This window comes from Streptopelia decaocto (assembly GCF_964273445.1).
Source record: "Streptopelia decaocto genome assembly, chromosome: 9".
Lineage (NCBI taxonomy): Eukaryota > Metazoa > Chordata > Aves > Columbiformes > Columbidae > Streptopelia > Streptopelia decaocto.
In genome coordinates this window covers 221,146-240,744 of record NC_138664.1, presented here as the reverse complement: position 1 = coordinate 240,744, position 19,599 = coordinate 221,146, and the positions used below count along the sequence as shown (strand labels likewise).

Sequence of the window (19,599 nt, the reverse complement as noted above, 5' to 3'; positions counted from 1 at the left end):
GAGGTCGCTAGGACTGCTAGAGCTCAGATGTTTGCCCAAATGAGCCCCACAAGAACGAAGCTACCAGGCTTTAATCCTCACCTTACCATAACAGCAAGGCTGCTCCGATGGTCTGCAGCCTTCACTGCTGCGAGAAACTTTGTACTTGGGAAAAAACCTGGGAGAAGGAGCAGCTCTCTGCAGTGCGCTTGAGCACACCGAGCGCTGGCGAGCAGCCTCTGCAAGGAGTTCGGGAGGGACACGCGCCCCACGTCACCGTTATCGAAATCCAGCAAACTAATGGCCGCAAGGCAATACAGCAGCAAAGGAGTCAGCTGTGTCTTATTCACTAGTGACTATGGACTTTATGAAATATTCGGTAAGCTCAATATTCACAGGAACAGTGATCCTGCGGCAGAGCTGTATCCTACCTCTACAGTCTCCCAAGCAAAGGAAAGTCCAGGCTAAAGTCTGGAACATTTGAAATTTTTGTGTGTATATGGAGATTTGCTGCCTCACATGTGCCTGCCAAATCTGGATGTGGACAGGGACAGCCATAAAAACCTGATCTGTGAAATTACACTTCTGCTAAGTTGAAGCACAGCGTCTTCTCTGGGTCAGAATGCAACAGACAGTCAGACAGCAACTGGCAGGCACACACAGGAAGTAAATCACAGTAACTCAGAAAAGCGAGATGAAATAAGACATCTTGCTTGTGTCTACAGCTCTGAGACAGAAAATAGATAACTCACTCCCAGAATCCAGTCCTGCCACCCGGCCCCTCATGTGCTGCAACTATTCACAACACTTCTGTGCCTTGAATGGCCAAGAGCTGAATTTCTCCAGGCACTCAGTGCTTGAAACGCAGGAATCCCACAAATGCCAGCATAAAGCAACTGCTGCCATCTCCAGCCCAAATCAGTGGACTCTTCTCCAGAGACCATGTTGGTGCTTTCCGTCGGTGCACTAAGCACCAGAGCTGAGGCGCCTGCAGCTGGGCGCTGACCGCGCGCGCTGGCGCAGGGCACTGAGCACCAGAGCTGAGGCGCCTGCAGCTGGGAGCTGACCGCGCGCTGGCGCAGGGCACTGAGCACCAGAGCTGAGGCGCCTGCAGCTGGGCGCTGACCGCGCGCTGGCGCAGGGCACTGAGCACCAGAGCTGAGGCGCCTGCAGCTGGGCGCTGACCGCGCGCGCTGGCGCAGGGCACTGAGCACCAGAGCTGAGGCGCCTGCAGCTGGGAGCTGACGGCGCGCGCTGGCGCAGGGCCGGGCCGAGCGCCCTCTGGAGAAGCACCTCTTGCAGTTAGTGGTGAAAAGCAGTTTTCCCCCGGCACAAAGTAATGTTTTGCATATACTGTTCACCAGTAACGATCTCTGAGCCTCAATATGACTGCTTGTTCCTGGTAATGACTTGTCCACAAAACGAGTCACACTATTTTAAAGTAATAGTAATTATTTTTTAACCAAGTTAATTATTTCAGCATAGATAGTTAAAAAGAGTTGAGTTTAATTCAGATGCAATTTGATTTTAGAAGTCAGTTAGGAATATGCTGATACTAAACTGCAAATAAAAATATCAAACAAAGGAGTTTCAACCAAATGAAATCAATCAAAGCAAGTTTATATATAGATAGGCCGTTAAAGGCTATACATAAGGTAATGATATACCCCAATTATTTTAGCAAATGTAGCAATTTCACATTAGCTATATTTTTAGAGGTGCTTTAAAGGATTACGAATGGTTTATATTCAAGTCTTATGTAACCCACCTGAGGCCTGAATGTCAGTAGAATGACTCATGAGAAGCTTATTTAAATATATTTTTTCAGAAACACACAATCTTTTCTCACATACAAAACTTCATTTAATCTAAAAAAATCAGATCTCCTTCTGCAGCTTTAATCATAAATTAAACCCAAGTTGTAAGCAAAAGCAAATCTATTTTTAAGGCTAAGATCACTAGCACACAGAAGAGCCACTAGCCTGTCTTCCCCAGGCAGATGAACACAATTTATACTTTGCTCGTGAGTTGTTGTTTCATAACCCCTTGATTTTCAGTGTAATATGTACCAATTAACATAGTCTCCCAACTTAACAAGAACAGCATTTACAATTTAAATAAATCACTCTTTAGAGTGTTATCATGGACAAAACTCTGCTGCAACACCAAAGACAAAAAAGCAACCAAACCAGAGTTCAGCCGCTATGCAGCCTCCTAGCTCTTTGACAGCCACAAAATCCAGATCTGAATATTTCAGTCAAAAATACCTACATCTACATCAAGACTTCTCATCTAAACCCATTTATTTTATTTTATTTCTTCAAGTATTTTCCAACAGATTGAAAAAGCCGATATGTCACCAGTCAGAGAAAGAAAGCTAATAAAAATTGCACATCTGCCTCCTCACTCCGCACCCCCCTCCAAAAAAAACGGATTTCTGGTGTGCTAACTATCAAGAACGGATAGACCTATATTAATTGCTAATAGCTTCCGCACAACAATAACAACTTCAAAATTTACATTTCACAAAATAGAGAGCTTAAATCTTAAAGAGCCTAAGTCTTGCATCATAATGTTGTCCCCTGTGACAACAGTCAGAATCTCACACGTCTTGCGTGTCCCATTCAGCTTTCAGCAGAAAACGGCTTCAGGTCCTGTGTTATTCCTGCCGCTTCAGCAGTTCCACGTGCAGCCACGTCCCAGGCGCGCAGGCAGCCCTCGGTCACAGGAGGCTTTAGCCACTCATGGTTTGCAGAATAACCAATGCCATCCGAAGATGAACTTTTCCTCAGGCGTCTGTTTTATGTTCTTGTTCAGATGTTCAGCCAGATCATCTGCATAGTCCAGCCTCATTGGATAATTCAGATGACTTGAATAACTGAAGTCTGAGCTCACAAAAATGACGCTGAATAATTTGCAGATGAAGTACACTTGACTGAGATGCTTCCTGATATCAACTCCAACAACTTGCTATCGTACCCACTTCAGAAAATAATTTCCTAAACTAAAAGAGTTTGTCTTCAACTCCCCATTTGCTTCTGCTATGGATGCATTGTCCAAGAGTTTATTCTTCTGACAGTTAGGAACTTTACTTCCAATCCAAACTTATTCGCTGCTGGTTTATGCCCATTACTTGTGTTAACGTTTATCTTGCAAAATTCTTTCCCTGGCATTTGTTCTTTAGGCATATTTATAAGTAACAAATCTGTTCTCAGGCTTTGTTTTCCTGAGCCAACTGAAGTTTCCTCACAATATATATTCCCTGTTCCCTGATGAGCCTCACAATTCCTTCTGCACGTGCTCCAGACTGCACCAAAAGGGCTGTACGTATTTGCCCAGTTAAGGGCTTACCAGGGACTTGAACAACAGCCCTCAGAGTCACCTGCCCGCACCCAGGGTGAGAGGAGAAGCAGCAGTGCAATGCCAGCCTGCGGGAGGCTTGGGCAGCACAGGAGAAGCAGGCAAGCGTCCCGCACATGGGGCCCGCCAGCTCTGCAGAGCCACCTCAGCACAACCCCAGCGCTGACACCTGCAGGGCCCTGCTGGCACCCCGTGCTGTCACAGCATCCCGCCCGCGCTGCTGCAGCACCAGCGCCGCGGAGCCAGCGCCGCGGAGCCAGCCTGCGTCCAGCAGGGCTGACACTGGACACAAAGCTAAACCGCTCACATCTGATGGGCTCAGCCAGCTCAAACCTGCCACAGCAGCCGCACAGCCAAACCCCAGCAACGCAGGGCCACAGCTGGCAGGTCCCGCTGCAGCGCGCTGGGTCCATGCAATGCTCGTCAGCTGTCTGACAGTGCAGCCCCATCCCCTGCTGCTGAGGTTATTCACCCACCAGTAACAGAGGGCCAGCTGTACGCCCCTGCGGAAACATCTCTGTATACGTTTTTGACTGCAACACGCTGTCTCATACTCACCTAGGCTGCTACAGTGCAGAAACCAAAACCAGCCATGTTGTATATTTCCTGTAGGGCTTGGCTATTGGTTACAATAATTAATTCCTTTCTAATCAGCTATTGATTTTTCAAGATGGTTGTTTCTGGACAGTAGCCAGCCCCACATGGCAGTAGCCATGAAATGTTTGAGGTGGGTGCCAGCAGGCACATTTTCCATGTCCTCCCAATACTGGAAATGCAAGAGCAACACAGCCCAGCTGGAAGGAGACCTTCGCACTGCAATCCAACTCTACTAGTCCCCAGAGGCCTAATACAGTTATTTCAGTTACATTCTTAGGCTGTAACCATCGTCTGCCATTTTTCACTTCCACAAATACAGATAATACATTATACAAGCTGTAGTCCACATGACAGATTTTGAAATTCTTTAGCAGCTGTTTCAATTGACTATAATGCCATAATGCATCAGGGTGCTGAGACAGTGGTGTGTACCTATATGTCCCTCTGGCGATACCCATCTGCTGTGACATTTGCCTGCTGTATTTTTCTGTCTCGGAGAAAAGCCAACCTCTCAGTCACGTTGTGTTCAGTAAAAAGCTATGCTGCAGGAACTAAACTATCAGAGGCAAAAGGAGGGACAGAAAGGAAGAGGCTGAGATTAGCTACATGCTGCATGTAGTTCCTGGCCTTCACAAAAGTCACAAATAAAGTCTGCCACTCTATAGGGACAGATCAATAGAAGGCATTCTAGCTGAAGGAAGGGAACAGAACTCCAGTGATGAAGTAGAGAAGAGAATAGAAAGAGGAAGAATGCAAAAAAAGAAAGGAGAACTGAGACTCATACAAATAACAATGGGGGAAAAATAAGAGGGAGGAAAGTAGAAGCAGAGTAGCAAAGAACATGGAAGACAAGGAATGAGACTTTAAAAGAAAGAAAAGTGACTTGATAGACAGAGGATGAGTCAGAAAAGATTCCTGATTTCATATGCAGCCAGTTCATTTGCAGAATAATTGCTTACAAGGCTGAATGGGCTTCGGCAGCTGCATAGCTTGAGATGGCAGAGAGAACAGGAAACTTTGCATGCGGTTGAAATGAGCTGAGGAGGAATTGCAAAAGGAGAGCTGAGACCTTCATTCCACACGCACACTAACTTCCCTCATTCCTGTGTGTAGAGGGGAAGAGATCCTTTGCAATGCCTGGAGAACGAGGCAATGTCTTTCATAGGAAGTTGTATTTTAGTAGGTCTCAACATTCAGAAAATGAAAATTTATTTTGCAAAGACTTTAAGAGATTGGTTACCATTCCAAAATGAACAAAAGGGATGGTCCTGTTACTGCATAGATGCTAAGCATGATTATATTTCTTTCAGTTGCAGCTCTAGCATAAGCAGCTCCTACCATTTCCATTCTGGCTGCTGCTCAGCTCTGTCCCAGGATTCCCCCCCAGTCTTTTGGGACAGCAGCCAGTGGAGTCCTACTGTGAAACAGGCCCAGAGAAAAACCTGCCCTCAAAACCATCCCTGCTGTGAGAAGAAACGGACACAAACCTCTGAATTCAGTCTGAACCACCAAATCATTCGAGAAAATAATAAAAAAAAAATTACTATGAAAAGTAGGAATTTATTCCCTGATGCAGTGAGCAAAACGGCCTCACGGCTAAAACACAACTTGGTTCCTAGTTCTGTCAATGGATCTTTTGTGACCTTGTCACTCTCCTCTGTGTTGAGTGTTCAACCACGGCAGGGGCCACTCTACAGAAGAACAAGAGCAGAGCACAAGTTTGGGAGCGAGTTTTTCCAGCCCAGGACTCTGGCTATCTATCTTATTGCAGTGCTGGCCGAGGAGAATTTGCTAGTGTCAACGGAGGTAATCAGACACACAGGCGAAACAGATGCTTTAGACTAAGATAAAATAAAAAGGTGTAATAAAGGAATGGTTCCAGTGTGGTGGATAACATGGGAAATGCTAAAAGTTGCTTTCAAAACAGAGGCTGCTATTTTCACCTATAAGGAAAACAAGCAATTTTTTCTCCAAATCACCAGCTGCTAATAGTGCATAGTATGAGTCAACTAACAGAAATAAAGCATTCTGTAAAATGCAGATTACATCAGCTAGGGAACTACAACAAAATCGTTACAATTCTAAAGATAACATGACATAGATTTTCTGGTGTCCAGTTTACACCACTCAGCTCTTGTGAGTGACACGAACAAACACGTTGTGCTAACAACGACACAAGGCGTGTGATCCAGCAAAGGGCTGCAGACAGGCACACTAATCAATGAGAGCCACTGAACCTGAAAAACAGGCCGCCTTGGGGAACGTTCGCCTTGTAGAAGTCTACATGGGAAAGGCGGAATGGCGTGAGTCTCCAGGCGTGGTCTGGAGCCTGGGTGTCTGCACGGCCAGAGTGCCGTCCTCGGGGAGACAACCAGAGTGTCTGCACGGCCCGAGTGCCATCCTCGGGGAGACAACCAGAGTGTCTGCACGGCCCGAGTGCCGTCCTCGGGGAGACAACCAGAGTGTCTGCACGGCCCGAGTGCCATCCTCGGGGAGACAACCAGAGTGTCTGCACGGCCCGAATGCCGTCCTCGGGGAGACAACCAGAGTGTCTGCACGGCCCGAGTGCCGTCCTCGTCCTCGGGGAGACAACCAGAGTGTCTGCACGGCCCGAGTGCCGTCCTCGGGGAGACAACCAGAGTGTCTGCACGGCCCGAGTGCCGTCCTCGTCCTCGGGGAGACAACCAGAGTGTCTGCACGGCCCGAGTGCCGTCCTCGGGGAGACAACCAGAGTGTCTGCACGGCCCGAGTGCCGTCCTCGGGGAGACAACCAGAGTGTCTGCACGGCCCGAGTGCCGTCCTCGGGGAGACAACCAGAGTGTCTGCACGGCCCGAGTGCCGTCCTCGTCCTCGGGGAGACAACCAGAGTGTCTGCACGGCCCGAGTGCCGTCCTCGTCCTCGGGGAGACAACCAGAGTGTCTCTTGGCCTCGAGGACAACCTTTCCAGTTTTCCTACTGCTGGCATTTGTCCTCTTGCTCTAATGAGATTAGCAAATCAGTAAAGAAATTCTACTATAAAGTATCTATAACCCAGGGAAAAGCAAAACAAAACTATGTGATGAAGTATACATTTGCTTTAACACAGCTGCATCACTGTGCAAAAGATGCAAACATCACAACATTAAGTTCTGCTCTGCAATCGAACTCACTTTAAAACTGTATTTCTGCTATATAGGAGAATAAGAGTTTGTTTGCGAAACTACCCACAGAACTGCAGTTTCCATCCCTTTCAAACCCCTCTCATTCTTCTCCCTTTCTATTCTTCTGGTTGTGCTTTTAATTTCACTCTTCCTTCAACAAGATTATCAGCTTCTTTTTGTGAGGCAAGATAAATGAAAGGTATTGGTCTGTCCTAGAGATACCAATTTTTCAATTTGTTTTCAATTTTTAAATGAGATATTTCTGGCCAAAAAAAAAAAAAAAAAAATCACCATACGCTGGCCTTTCATATACAGGGGAACTGACAATTAGCAAGGAAATTTCTCTCAGCAATACTGCAAAGATGCACTCAGCTACACACTGAACAATTCAGTAACAATCTGGGAATCAGAAGCATGTGAAGCCTGGCTCTGACAACAGGGCTGTAATCAAGCAAGATTAGAGATCTGATGACTCAGCAAATTAAATTTCCATACGGCTTTGATTTCATTGACTATATTTATGTCAACTGAAGAGAAAATCTCAGAAGTCATAACACGGACTAGTGTAGTCTAATGAAGCACACAGCAGAGGGGAATCAAATCAATAGCATACATTCTGTTTCTCTTTTTTTAACCAGTGATTTGATTAATCAGTGAGTCAACAGCATTCTTGGCAAAAACCTCCAGGATGGTGTATTTTGCACTGGGTGCACAAGCAGGAACTGCCATTGAGCAGGAAGCCCCACAACGCAAAAGCCCACACATGGGCAGCAAAATAACCAAGGCACTGTATAGGTTGCACTGACAAATGCAAGAAGCTGCAGGTTGAGCATACATTAGGTCAGAAAGCAGACTACAGCAAGCTTCCAGCTTCTTCCAGCTACCAAACTTGTGATTAAATTAATTTTGCGCCCACTTTTCTCACACGGCTACGTACCCACCTACCACAGACCACCCCTGAGGAAGTCCGCTCCCCTCAGCCTGTCTCCGAAGAGCAGTAAGCTGTGCACAACGTTAGCTGCTTCTGGTGGACTGCACGCTGTCACAGGCTGTTCGAGAGACACAGCCCCCGTCCAGGCAATAATCACTCACTGCTCAGTCCCCCACCACTCCCATCCTGTCTGCATAATTAAAAATCTGTTACCTTCTCTGACTGGGGTAGCAATTGGCAGCTCTCTCATAATAGTGCTCGGCAGACATAGGGCTTTAACAGATGGCAAGACAATGACGCAGGTCAAAATCTAAATGTGATGCTACAAGATCAGACTGGTCCAGATTTGGTAACAAACAAAATTAAAAGCACGACAATTGTGGGATCAATAAGATAGAGACAAAACAATAAATTAAATGCATCTCTCATGCAGTAGGGAGTGGGTATAATTTGTAGATGGATAAAAGTAACAAGCTTGCTTGTCTGGTATGTTGCAGTACCTCTAGAACCTCTTTATATGTTTCCAGTTTCCCCAGCAATGATGCTGCAGAGCAATATCAATCAATAAAACAGCTCTTCATGCTAAACAGCCAGGCACTGAGAATTCAAAGATGTAGTTATGTACATTTCACTCAAGCAGTTATGCTGTACTGTTATCAGCTGGTTCTTATAGAGGTAATGTACCACAACCGAAATTGAGAACTGAGACTGTCTTAAACACGCTCTGATTTTGCACCTTGCCGCTTTGCTAAAAGTGAAAGCATGTGTAAGAAGACTAAGTAATTGGATCTTCTGTTTTCATCTGTCACTGTCAATGTCCAGAGGAGACAGGCTGAAACAAAGAGACTGGGGAGCCTCCGAGATCGAATCAGGATAACTCAAAATAAATACTCAAAAATGGATGTGAAAAACAATGTCAGGAATTTCTTCTCTTATTTATGTTTGTTAACTTTTAGTCAAAAGTTTTTAAAATACCAGCATCTCACAAAAATTGTGCTTCATTCATATCAACTTATGCCTTTGGTTTTTGACTTTTTTTGATAAACAACCAGTATACCACATGATGGATGAGTACCTAAACACGATGTGAAAGATCCCCATAGAAACACTAAAAACGCATTGCATATTTCAGCACAAACCACGTATCAGGTCTCCACTCTGTCTGGAATTAGAGGCGAGGAGCACCACAGCAATTATTTCACATCTAGCTCTTGTGGTCTGGTGTTTTCTGCTGCTGTCTGTCACCATCTGAGGGTGGCATTAAATCACTCAGACCCTGCAATAGCAGTAAGAAAGTTATCATTTAGGATTTATTACCTATGCCCCCACAAAGACATTTGTGCTGCTGATATGTGAGGTAACTGAGTAAAATGGCAAATGCAGAGATACAGACAAGGAGAGCACTGTGTCCTTGCCCCAAGGGAAAGCCACATCATGCCATTGTAGGTCATTTTAGTTCATTCAGGAAGTTCATTTTCTTCCTTGGAACAAAGAACTCAGGTCAAGAATCATGGACTTGGGTTTTGGTTGAACACTTTTTATATGGAGCTTTCAAAATGCAGCTGAAGTATTGATCACGTGTCACTATTTCCCAATACATGTTTATCATAACAGCACCTATGCAAGGAGACAGATGTCAGGTATGGAGAGAGCGGTGGGGGAAGCTGTGAGGGACAATGGTGATGGCTGGAGCAAACAGCTGCAGGGAAGCAAGAAAGTACAAGAGAAGCTCCTTATTCATTGAAAGCTGTTGCTCCAGCTGTTACACAGCCTGCACAAAAGCTGCTGCAGAGTCAGTCTCCCTTAAATAAGGATGACCTCAGATCCACTTTGCTTCTTTGTAGCCCAAAACACAACACATCCAAGACAGACTGTCACCTTTGCACAATATTTAGATTTAGTTTTACAGATATAAAAATGACAGGAGCAAGGAACCCCCACTGCACAGAAACCTTGCAGCTCTAGTGCTGAAGGTATCAAACGGTGCATCTTCCTCTCTCCGTGGCTCAGCCTCCACACAAGCCCGCGGGTTCCACTCAAGATTACTACTGATCATCAGGATATTGAAATCAGTTTCTGAAAACTGATGGTGCCCCTGAGGTACTGGGATTAACCAGGCACACTCTAGATCCATAGAACAAAAGCTTTTTCAGTGCATTATCCCCAATGTATCATAAAGGTGTTTCACATCCTCTCCTCAGTACAAGCTTTAGAATATTACAGAGGAAAAACTACAGCAAAAAATAAATAGGCATCCAATGAAAAAAAGAGTGGAGTTCATTGTTAAACTCCTAAATTCAACAAAGCACCTAAACAGATATCTAACTTCAGGCAGGAAGAGGGACTTAAGTAGTTATTTCAAGTCTTTGCTGAATTGAGGTCCTACACACAGGGATTTCCTCCTTTTCCCTTCCAGAATTTGAAGTGTTTCTTCTGAAGCTACATGAGCATCTTTAAATAAGTGTTCAGCAGAAAGGATTCAGATTACAAGACAAGCTGAAATAGCATCAGTAAGTTCAAGCTTTTGATAAGGTTTACCTCTACTTCATTTTCAGACTACACAAAATGTCAAACCCTGCTTGTTTTTCATATGCAGTTAATCCCACCAAAATCCTTTGGGACTACTTCTGAAAGTAAACTGAGCAGGATTTAGTTTTTAATCCAGCACCAACAGGAAGAGAAAATATGATACAGTGTTTTATCCCTAGCAAAGAACCCTGGCACTAAATCCTCATGTGTGAGTAGAGCATCAGTGCATATTCTGCAGCTAATCTGGCAACAGGGCAATTTCCTGTTTGTAATTTATAGCTTTGCCCAAATGACTGTGTGGGGACAGATGGTCACACCGAAAGAGGACAGTTCTGGAAAGAAATCTGCTTCCCCCAGGAGCACTTCACCAGACCAGCCCGGAGGCTGCCAAAGGGAGATCTTTTGCCAGGCAGCAGAATCAGAATACACTGAACACCACCTACAGGTTCTAGCTTCTATATCAAATTCTTGCCATCCAATAAATATAATACTGAGGAAAGAAGAGCAAAAAGACATTTCCCTGACTGGATAGGGCTTTGAATGCTAATGACTGAATGTTGAGACTCATTTCAAGTTTTTATCATCTAAGAAAGGAAAGCTTTTCTGACTGCATTTTCTGCATCCTTAGGAGTATGCCCTAGGTTACTGATTATCTGGGATCCCATCACCAGGTTTTCAAGAAAGATACTCGTTTCCTTCAGGCTGCAATGGCTCAAGCAGATCAACTTTCTAAAATACAGGCCATACGAATCTGATTTCAGCCAAGGGCCCTATTCTCCCTCCTAATTTTGCACTCTTTCTGACACCAATTAACAAGGCCTTCTTCGTTTTACTTTAAAGAGAAAAGGCAGAATTTTAAGAATTGTCTATGAAATATACGATATAGCTAGTATAGCAACCCATATGTTCTTTATTGGAATCCTGAATTTGCCTTTCTCTGAATGTTCAATATGCCGGAAAGATTTTGACCATCATCAATAACTTCAGCTTAAAAACCCTCAGGGTCGTCAGGTAGTAAGAGTGATTTTTGAACAATGAGATGAAATCAAATGCTACTGTGATCAATAAGCTGACGAACTGACAATTCTGATTTTGATTAAAACAAGTTTCAGAATTAAAACTGGATTTAGAACAGTGGAAATCCCTCTCACCTTTTACCTACCTGTTTTTCTTGTCTGCAGACTGAATAAGATGTCACTTCTTTAAGGCATTCATACTTGGCTGAGATACATTCTTCATAAGCTTGAGGGCTAAGGAAAAATGTTTTAAATTACATTTTAAAATAGTGGATTACATTTCATGCTATAAATCATACAGTCTGCAACCTTGGAATCACACAATACATGTGCCTATATACTCAGTGAATAGTTAAGGCATATTGGAGCTCTTTTGTCCTGTCTCCCTAGTGATAATAAACACAGAGATTTCAGTGCTAAATTTGGTTGCTTACTAGACTTATGCTGGTCTATTACAACTTCCAAATTACATAAGCAGAGAGTTTCTGAAACATGGCTTAAGGGAAAAAACATGTAGAATACAAAGTGTTACTAGATATAAGAACTACTAAAATTTCCAACTGTGTAACTTCAGTAGAAGAACCAGAAGCAAGATGTCCCATCCCTCAGGCATTCGCCTACTAAAACAAGTCAACTTCTTGTTCACATGGGAGCTTCTTTATTCCCAGTCAGGTGTTCAGGGTCAGATCAACACAGTCATTACTGAATGGCACTGTGTCTGATTTATATTAAACTGATTTTGATCAGGCATATACATTAGCAGTCCTATCTGACTTCCACAGCAACCAGTAAAACTGCCTCGTGACTGAATCCAACCCTAGAGAGCTAAGATAAAATTAAGATTAATTGCTGTGGTAAATCTCACTTCAGTTGCAGACTCAGAAAAGCTGAGCAACTTGAATAAAATTACTGAGGAAAGTAGAACCAGGAATATAATTCAAGTCTGCTGACTTGTAGCTGTCTGCTCACCACTCAGCTATTGCAGGTAATGTGAGAGAAGGGAAATGGCATGCTGAATTAAGGATGTCAGACTTCTAAAAACGTAAATTATTCATAAAACTCCATACCAGGGAAGAGTTCTCTGCATTTATGATCAACTACACTCAAGCATTTAAGACAACAGCACCACTAACTTCCAAGTCATAATTCTCATGAGCATTCAAGGTGATATTCTTGGCTTGTTAAGAGCAGCTGATGCCCATCTGCTCAGATCTGTTTTGACAGAATTTAATCCCTTTGCAGTTCTTTTTTGTGTCTGTTTATTTTTTTTATAATGTTGTCTATCTCACTTCTCTTAAAAGCAAAACCCTGACCATGATCTCTGATGCATTCAGGTAGCCATGGACTTGTCTGTTCACTAAAAATTTAGAAAGAGAAAACACAGTGAACGACCTGGCAAATTCTAAATCGAAAGAAGCGTGAACAGAAAACACGCAGGAGAAAGCCAGGTGTGTCAGCTGAAAAGACAGTTAGTTACAAAAGAAACACAGAACAAATGGAAACGCTGTAGACATCCAGGGCACATCCGTATCTTGAATATCACAAGAATTCCTCATCATTCCATCCCACTAACCAGACAAGAAGAGCAGATGCAAGAAAGAGCAGAGATGCTGAGAGGAGTATCCCTTCCTGCAGAAAAGAATAACAGACTCGGAGCCTTTGGTTTAGCAAATGGGAAACGGAAGGTCCACAACATGGCAAACACTGCAGAGAGGGTGACAAAAGAATGATTATTCAGCCCCTTGCAATACCAGAACTACAGACAACCCAATGGTATCAAAACAAAATCACAAATAAGTTCTCCCTCACAACAAACAGTTAAACAGGAGTATTTATCACCACACTGCATATGAGAAAGGAAAGGTTAAAAATTAGGTTAGACACAGTCATAGAAGACTGGTTCACTAGCCATTTCCAAAGAAATCCCTAAATGACTGACTGTTTGAATCTGGGAAGATAAACCATGGAAAAGGTCACTCAGATGCGCTCTTTGAAGAGTAAAGGTCTTAAAGGCTTCCAAAATCGGACTCAACATGTTTGTTATGAAAAGTGAAAAACTAGTAACAAATTTTGAGCAAACAGAATAACCTCATGTAATTAGGCAGATTTAAATGACTACCAAAAACCAGTATGGGGAAGCAGTTCAGCAAAAGTTGGCATATCCTTCGAAAATAGAGAGAGTGTGGTTTAGATGTCCCTCATATGACCAGGTTCATGTAGATCATTACATATGATATAATAAGAAAATAAACTGAACTGAGTGAAGTGCAGACGATGACCGTCACTGGAAAATCTTGCAATATTGCTGCCTGCCGACACTATTTTCCTATCAACAGAGAAAGTAGATAAATTTGCTATTAGAGGCTTACAGGCTTTTAGCCTGTTCAGGCACCTTTAGTTTGACCTAAGAATGCCTCCTGCATTCACAGCTATGTGTTTTTAAGCAGAACCTGAATTCTATATTTCTGCTGCGGAAAGCCCTCAACAGCTAGTAAAAGCAATTTTCAGAGAGCCAGCTCCTTCCCTTTCAAAATAAATGAATCTACATCAGCTGTGAAAAGCAAAGAATGCTATCCTTCCCCTTTGTGTGACAGCTTTCTGACAGCGCCAGTGACAAAATCTGGCGCTCAATCTCCTCCGAGGTCAGCAGCAGACACAGAGGTAGACATCTACGGAGAAAAAGCACAAGTCCTTTAAAAGCAGCATCACAGTATTCCCCAGATATCCTGGGGCATCCTCTCTGTGAGGCATCCCAAGTAGTAGCATGGCTATGCCCTAAAGAAATCTGGATTAGAGCATGCTTCATGCATAGATCATTCTAAATTTATTCCTAGCTCAAGGATAAATACTATTTCTTTCTAAATATCACATGTGAATTAGGATCACATTACAATATCTGTTTCTTCTGTTTCAAAAGAAAGATTTTTCCCCCAGAGATTGTTCACAAGCTGGCTAGAGCTAATTAAATTAACCTTGAATGACTCTCCATCCATACCCAGGCACAACTAACCAAAGAGAAGGCAGGAGCAGGAGACCTGCCTGGCTGGTTCTCTCTGACTTCCAAACCCACCATCAGTTTTTAAGGCTTGTTAGAAGAAACGCTGTCTTCCCAGCTGTGTCTGAAGACTGCTGGGTTCAGCTCTGCCATCCTTATCAATCCAGTTAAACCTGTATGGCTCGTACAACTCTGTCCCCGAGTTTTGTGTTGGGGAATACATAAAGCCTGAGTACATGGGGACTTGCAGTGCAATCTGAACTTGCGCAGTGCTGGGAGCAGCAGGCAATGGTCACCATACGAGCAAAAACGGTGTGTTCTTTCCACCAGTCACTTTAGCCGGGGCTGCTTTTGAGAGTCACGTTCTGCAGTGAGGCTTAAAGAATGAAAACATTACCTTTGGCAACATCTTGCATAAACAGAGAGACTGTAACCAATGCCAGTTTCTACACAAGAGAGAACTTCTGACAGCTTTTAATTTTGTTAGGTACCAAGAAATCTCTCGAATTCTCCACTCAGGAATCACTTCAGTCAAAGTGGATTATCAAAGCAATTCACTTAATCAGCAAGTTTAGTGCGCAGTGGAGCCTTACAAAAAAAACCAGCTTATATAACTGTAAATAAGAATTTCTTTTCAATTATGCAGAGACCCCTGCCTTGATTCCAGGTGATTAATTGCAGATGCACAGAAATATTGCCTTGTAAACAACACATCCATTTCCCTTCGGCAGCCAGCTCCCTGGACTGAAACGTCGTCACTAATAAATCACACTGCTTGTAGAGCTAGAGCCATATCCACCTTCACTCAGCACATACCTTTGCTGCCATATATATATATGTGCAATACAAAATGTTCTGTGAGTACTTTTTAAAGGTGAAGCAACAGCAGTTTAAGAAACAAGAGTAACTTTACCAAACTAAATACAATATGAAAAACCTGGGGGTGGGTGGGGTGGGGAACAAAACCAAACCACCAAAACCAGTAAATAATGTCACCCAACTCAGCTATCATTACAAATCCTTATTTCTCCATCTGTTCCTACCCAGCGTCAAGTTATGCTGTTTGTTCAAAACACTATGGCAAGAATCTGGTCAATTAGGTCATGATTAGGGAAAAAAGTCACATCTAGCAAAATACATCAAAGACTAATTATTACTGATACTAATAAAATCGTAGGCATTTCTCTGCATAAGGCCTTTTTAAATTGAGATCTAAAAATAGACAGATGACGAGCAGACTTAAACAATTTTATCAGTGGTTGATTTATTTCAGCTTTCTGCTCTCCCTGGTTGCAGTTCAGTGCAACCCGTAAATAAGTTGGGCTGGTGAAGAAGATTGAATTTTTGAGGCCGGAACAGTAATTGAGGAATTGAACAGCCTGGTGGCTGAAATATCATCTCCTGGGACATAAGCCTTAGACCTATTAGCAGCTGTCTATATTGCTTTTCCAGCCATTGACACATAAAACCATGTCAACATATTGAACTGATTGATGTTCCTGTCACGAAAGGACAGATCCTGTATGTGTCCTGGGCTCCATCATGCTGCTACTCGGAGTAAGAGCATCTGAATTCAGTTAGCTTCCGAAATGACAACAAATGCCAACATTTTACTGCAAAATAAAAGTTTCCAGTCACTATCAAGCTTCTCTCAAAAGCCGTTTTTCAACATTTAAAAGGCATCCAACCAAATCTAATATTTAGAAGGTTAGAAAAAAAAAAAAGTCAAACAAAGCTTTCAAGCTGTAAGCTTTTACAGTATAGCTAGAGGAAAAAAATCTTACTTCCAAAATACATTTACTGTATCTAACCTCTTGTTTCTCAGCTCATTTGCAAAACTACTGTTACCCACAGAATCTCCAAGATTCTTCTCTTGCCAAGTACTAGAGAGTCAGATCTTTCAAACTACCAGAAGGCTTAATCGCCTGGGAAGAAAATTTGCACCAGTTCAGCACAATTTGAACATACAGAAAACAGGAATTTTCACTTTTTTCAAACTGTATTAGTCAGCACTTGCAACGGAAAGACTAAAAGGGAAGCCCAAGAAGGTTTTTGTCCTTTTTTTCTTAAAAACAAAACAAACAAGCAAAACAAACAAACAAAAAACCACCATCACCTACCACCAGTCCTTCCAGTCCTTCTCTTGGGATCAAAATTTGACAAGAAAACAAGAGACTCCACAGACAACTGAAGCGACAAGCGACGGATTGCAAAACCAACCCGTGACCAAAGGTAAAAAGAAGTATTTCCAGGTTTAACTCCATGTGAAAACGTGGAGATGACGCGGGAAGAGCACAGGCCGCAGAGGCCGCCCGAGCTCCGTGTGGGCGCAGCCGCCATTTTGGGGGTTTTACCTCAGGAAGGCGCCCCCGCCGGCCGCCACCCGCTGCCGCCTCGCTGCTCCCCCACCTTCGGCCACGGACGCACGTTTGCTTCAGAGCTCAAAATGCAGAAATAAATACTTATCTTTCTCCCTCACTAATTTAGCATGCCATAAAACCTAAAGCAAACATTTCTACGATGGCATCATTCAGCGCAGGCTTCCCAAGAACAACAGAAATTGTTCCCAAACACTGCCTCTGCGCAGTCAGGTTTTGGATAGTCATGATGTCAACCACACACCGAAAAAGAGTGAAACTTGATAGAAGACAGGAAAGGCAGCTCTGGGGCTCGGGGCAGCGCTGCGGCCTCCCCGGGCCGCGGGCCGACCCAGGGCTCTGCCGCACAGGGAGGGAGGCGGCAGCCAAAACGTGCCAGCACAGGGTTAATCCGCTCCTGAAAACAAAGCCAGCTTTGGAGATCATTAAAGTGACGGATTAAAAGGGAAAAGAGGAAATAAAAGAAACAGACACTTCATAAATCACTATTAAAATCTACATTTCCACTTTTTGCACAGTCTGTAAGAAAGAAAAACCTACATCTGTTTTTGTTTTGTACAAAAAGATGACGGCAGCTAAAACTAAAAAGCACAGAGTATCACATTTGTCCCGATCAAGCCCATCACACCTGGTTTTGAAGAAAGGCTGCTGATAGCATCGAGTACAAACACAAAACTGCAAGACTTTGTTGGGTCTGGTAAATGCTAAGCAAGACGGACTGTATACTGGAATTAAGCACTACCAGCTATTCATAAATTATTTTTCTGATTAAATATTGGACCAAATGTACACATCATCACCTGTCTCGTAACAGATTGTGCTCACAGCACCTTGTGCTCTGCTCCTACTAGATCTCAACACAGACGGGATCAGTGATTTGGATGTATGACACTGAAACAGATCTCTAATGAATAAACATGTGCTCCTCATTAAATACAGTTTCTCCAATGTGCTGTTCAAGGGGGAACTGATGGCGGGTCCTGCCTTCCCAAAGGGCTGGGCACTGCTCAGCCCCACAGGACAAGGGCTCCCTGTCCGCACGACACCGTGCCCTCTGCAACAGCATCTGAGCTGGAGCTGGTCAGGTGCCACGAGGAACGCATTTACTTCCCGATACTTTGCAGTATTTCTCCATGACCACCAGATTACTGCTCAATTGGATATTTTCTCTCCAAGTCTTGTAAACAAAACTCAAAATCTAAAGGAATGTTCAGTCAGCTTTGGCTTAGTTGGAAGTTTTCATCCTAAACAAGCAAAGAAAATAACAGCTCTTCACCAGTCTTTGAATAAGAACAATTCCCATTAGAAATGCCGTTTGACAGCCAGCCCTCTAAAAGAAAAAGAAAACCCGCCACTCTTCCACAGCTCATAGCTCCTTGGGAAGGTCTCTGCATGCCGCGGTTCATGTGCAGATGAGCAGGATGGGACCACCAGCCCCACGCTGTTTTTCAGATGCAATTGTTCCATACTCACCATGTGCTGTCTCAGCAGCATTCTGCTCCAGCTGACACTGACAAGAGAACACAACACTACAGCAATTACATTTAAAGAAACAAAAAAACCCCATAAGGGCACCTTCAGAAGAGGTGCTCTAAGCATATTACTCGTGACATCCTTAAACTCGGCTACCTCCTACGTATACTTGCAAGGCATACAGAGCAGGCCGCAAGTCTCAGCTTCTCAGGGAAATAGCGTGTCTGCGCAATGATGGACAACTCCAGTATTCACTTTCAAGTAGCCCTTGCTTGCAGCGATACCAGTGCACAGGCTGTGCTGCGGTGCACAGGTTCAGCAACTCGAACAGCCGACAGCACGTTTCGGATTTACGGCTGTAGCATACTCTCCAAATGGCTCTTCTCAGCTGCTGCGCAATGACTGCTTCACCCACAGACCTCCACAGGAAAGGGAGAACAACCCCACTGAGACACTTACAGAGCACACAAACGAGTACTGCAGTTCATGTAAAGATATGTGAACAGGGAGACTACAGTTAGTACGTAATATAAATTATTTAATGCTAAAAAAACCTCATGTGAAGTAAGAAGATTGTATATGAATACTGCATAACATTCAATGGGATCCTTTCTCTGCTTTGCACGGATTTACTTTACTATTTTTGGAAAAAATTAAAACTTGGCACTCACTGAACATATCTTTAAAATTCAATTAAAAATAAATATGTAAGAAGATTTTCAGATAAAGCATCCCTCTTCAAGGATTAAGGACATCAAATATTGTGGTAAAACAGGCCACACAAAAAGCGCATTTCCCAAGCTGAAATACTGAGTTACCTTATAGAGTCACATATAAACACGCTGATAAGCGTTCTGTGAAGGTCTCCCCTCACTGTGTCCAAAGATTATACTAGAGCATCTCAGTGATCTCGCCCCATGGATATACATTTTCTGGCCAACTTACCATATGCTTTTGAGTTGTTATTTATATTACGGTTTTCAGGGGAGATACTAATATTGTACATCTAAAAATACTTACCACCTACCACCTTATCAGCAAATTTTAAATTACAGCAAAATTTTCATTTCATGAAAATCAGAAGGAATTACATATTTTTATGACTAGAATTCAGTTCTATCTATCTCACTAAAATAATCATTTTTCTAAATATCTAAACTCGTAGGAGATGAGAAACTGAGTACAATGCCTGTTTATTTC

General features: G+C 43.3%; 1 long non-coding RNA gene across 1 annotated transcript in view; it reads right to left on the bottom strand.

Moving 5' to 3' along the window:
* The window catches only part of LOC309443780, a 43,813-nt gene extending 32,085 nt beyond the window's left edge, over window positions 1-11,728 (bottom strand). The window contains exon 1 of the long non-coding RNA XR_014184859.1: window positions 11,700-11,728. This is a non-coding gene — a long non-coding RNA (uncharacterized lncRNA). The remainder of the gene's footprint in view (window positions 1-11,699) is intronic.
* Between the last annotated feature and the right edge of the window lie 7,871 nt (window positions 11,729-19,599).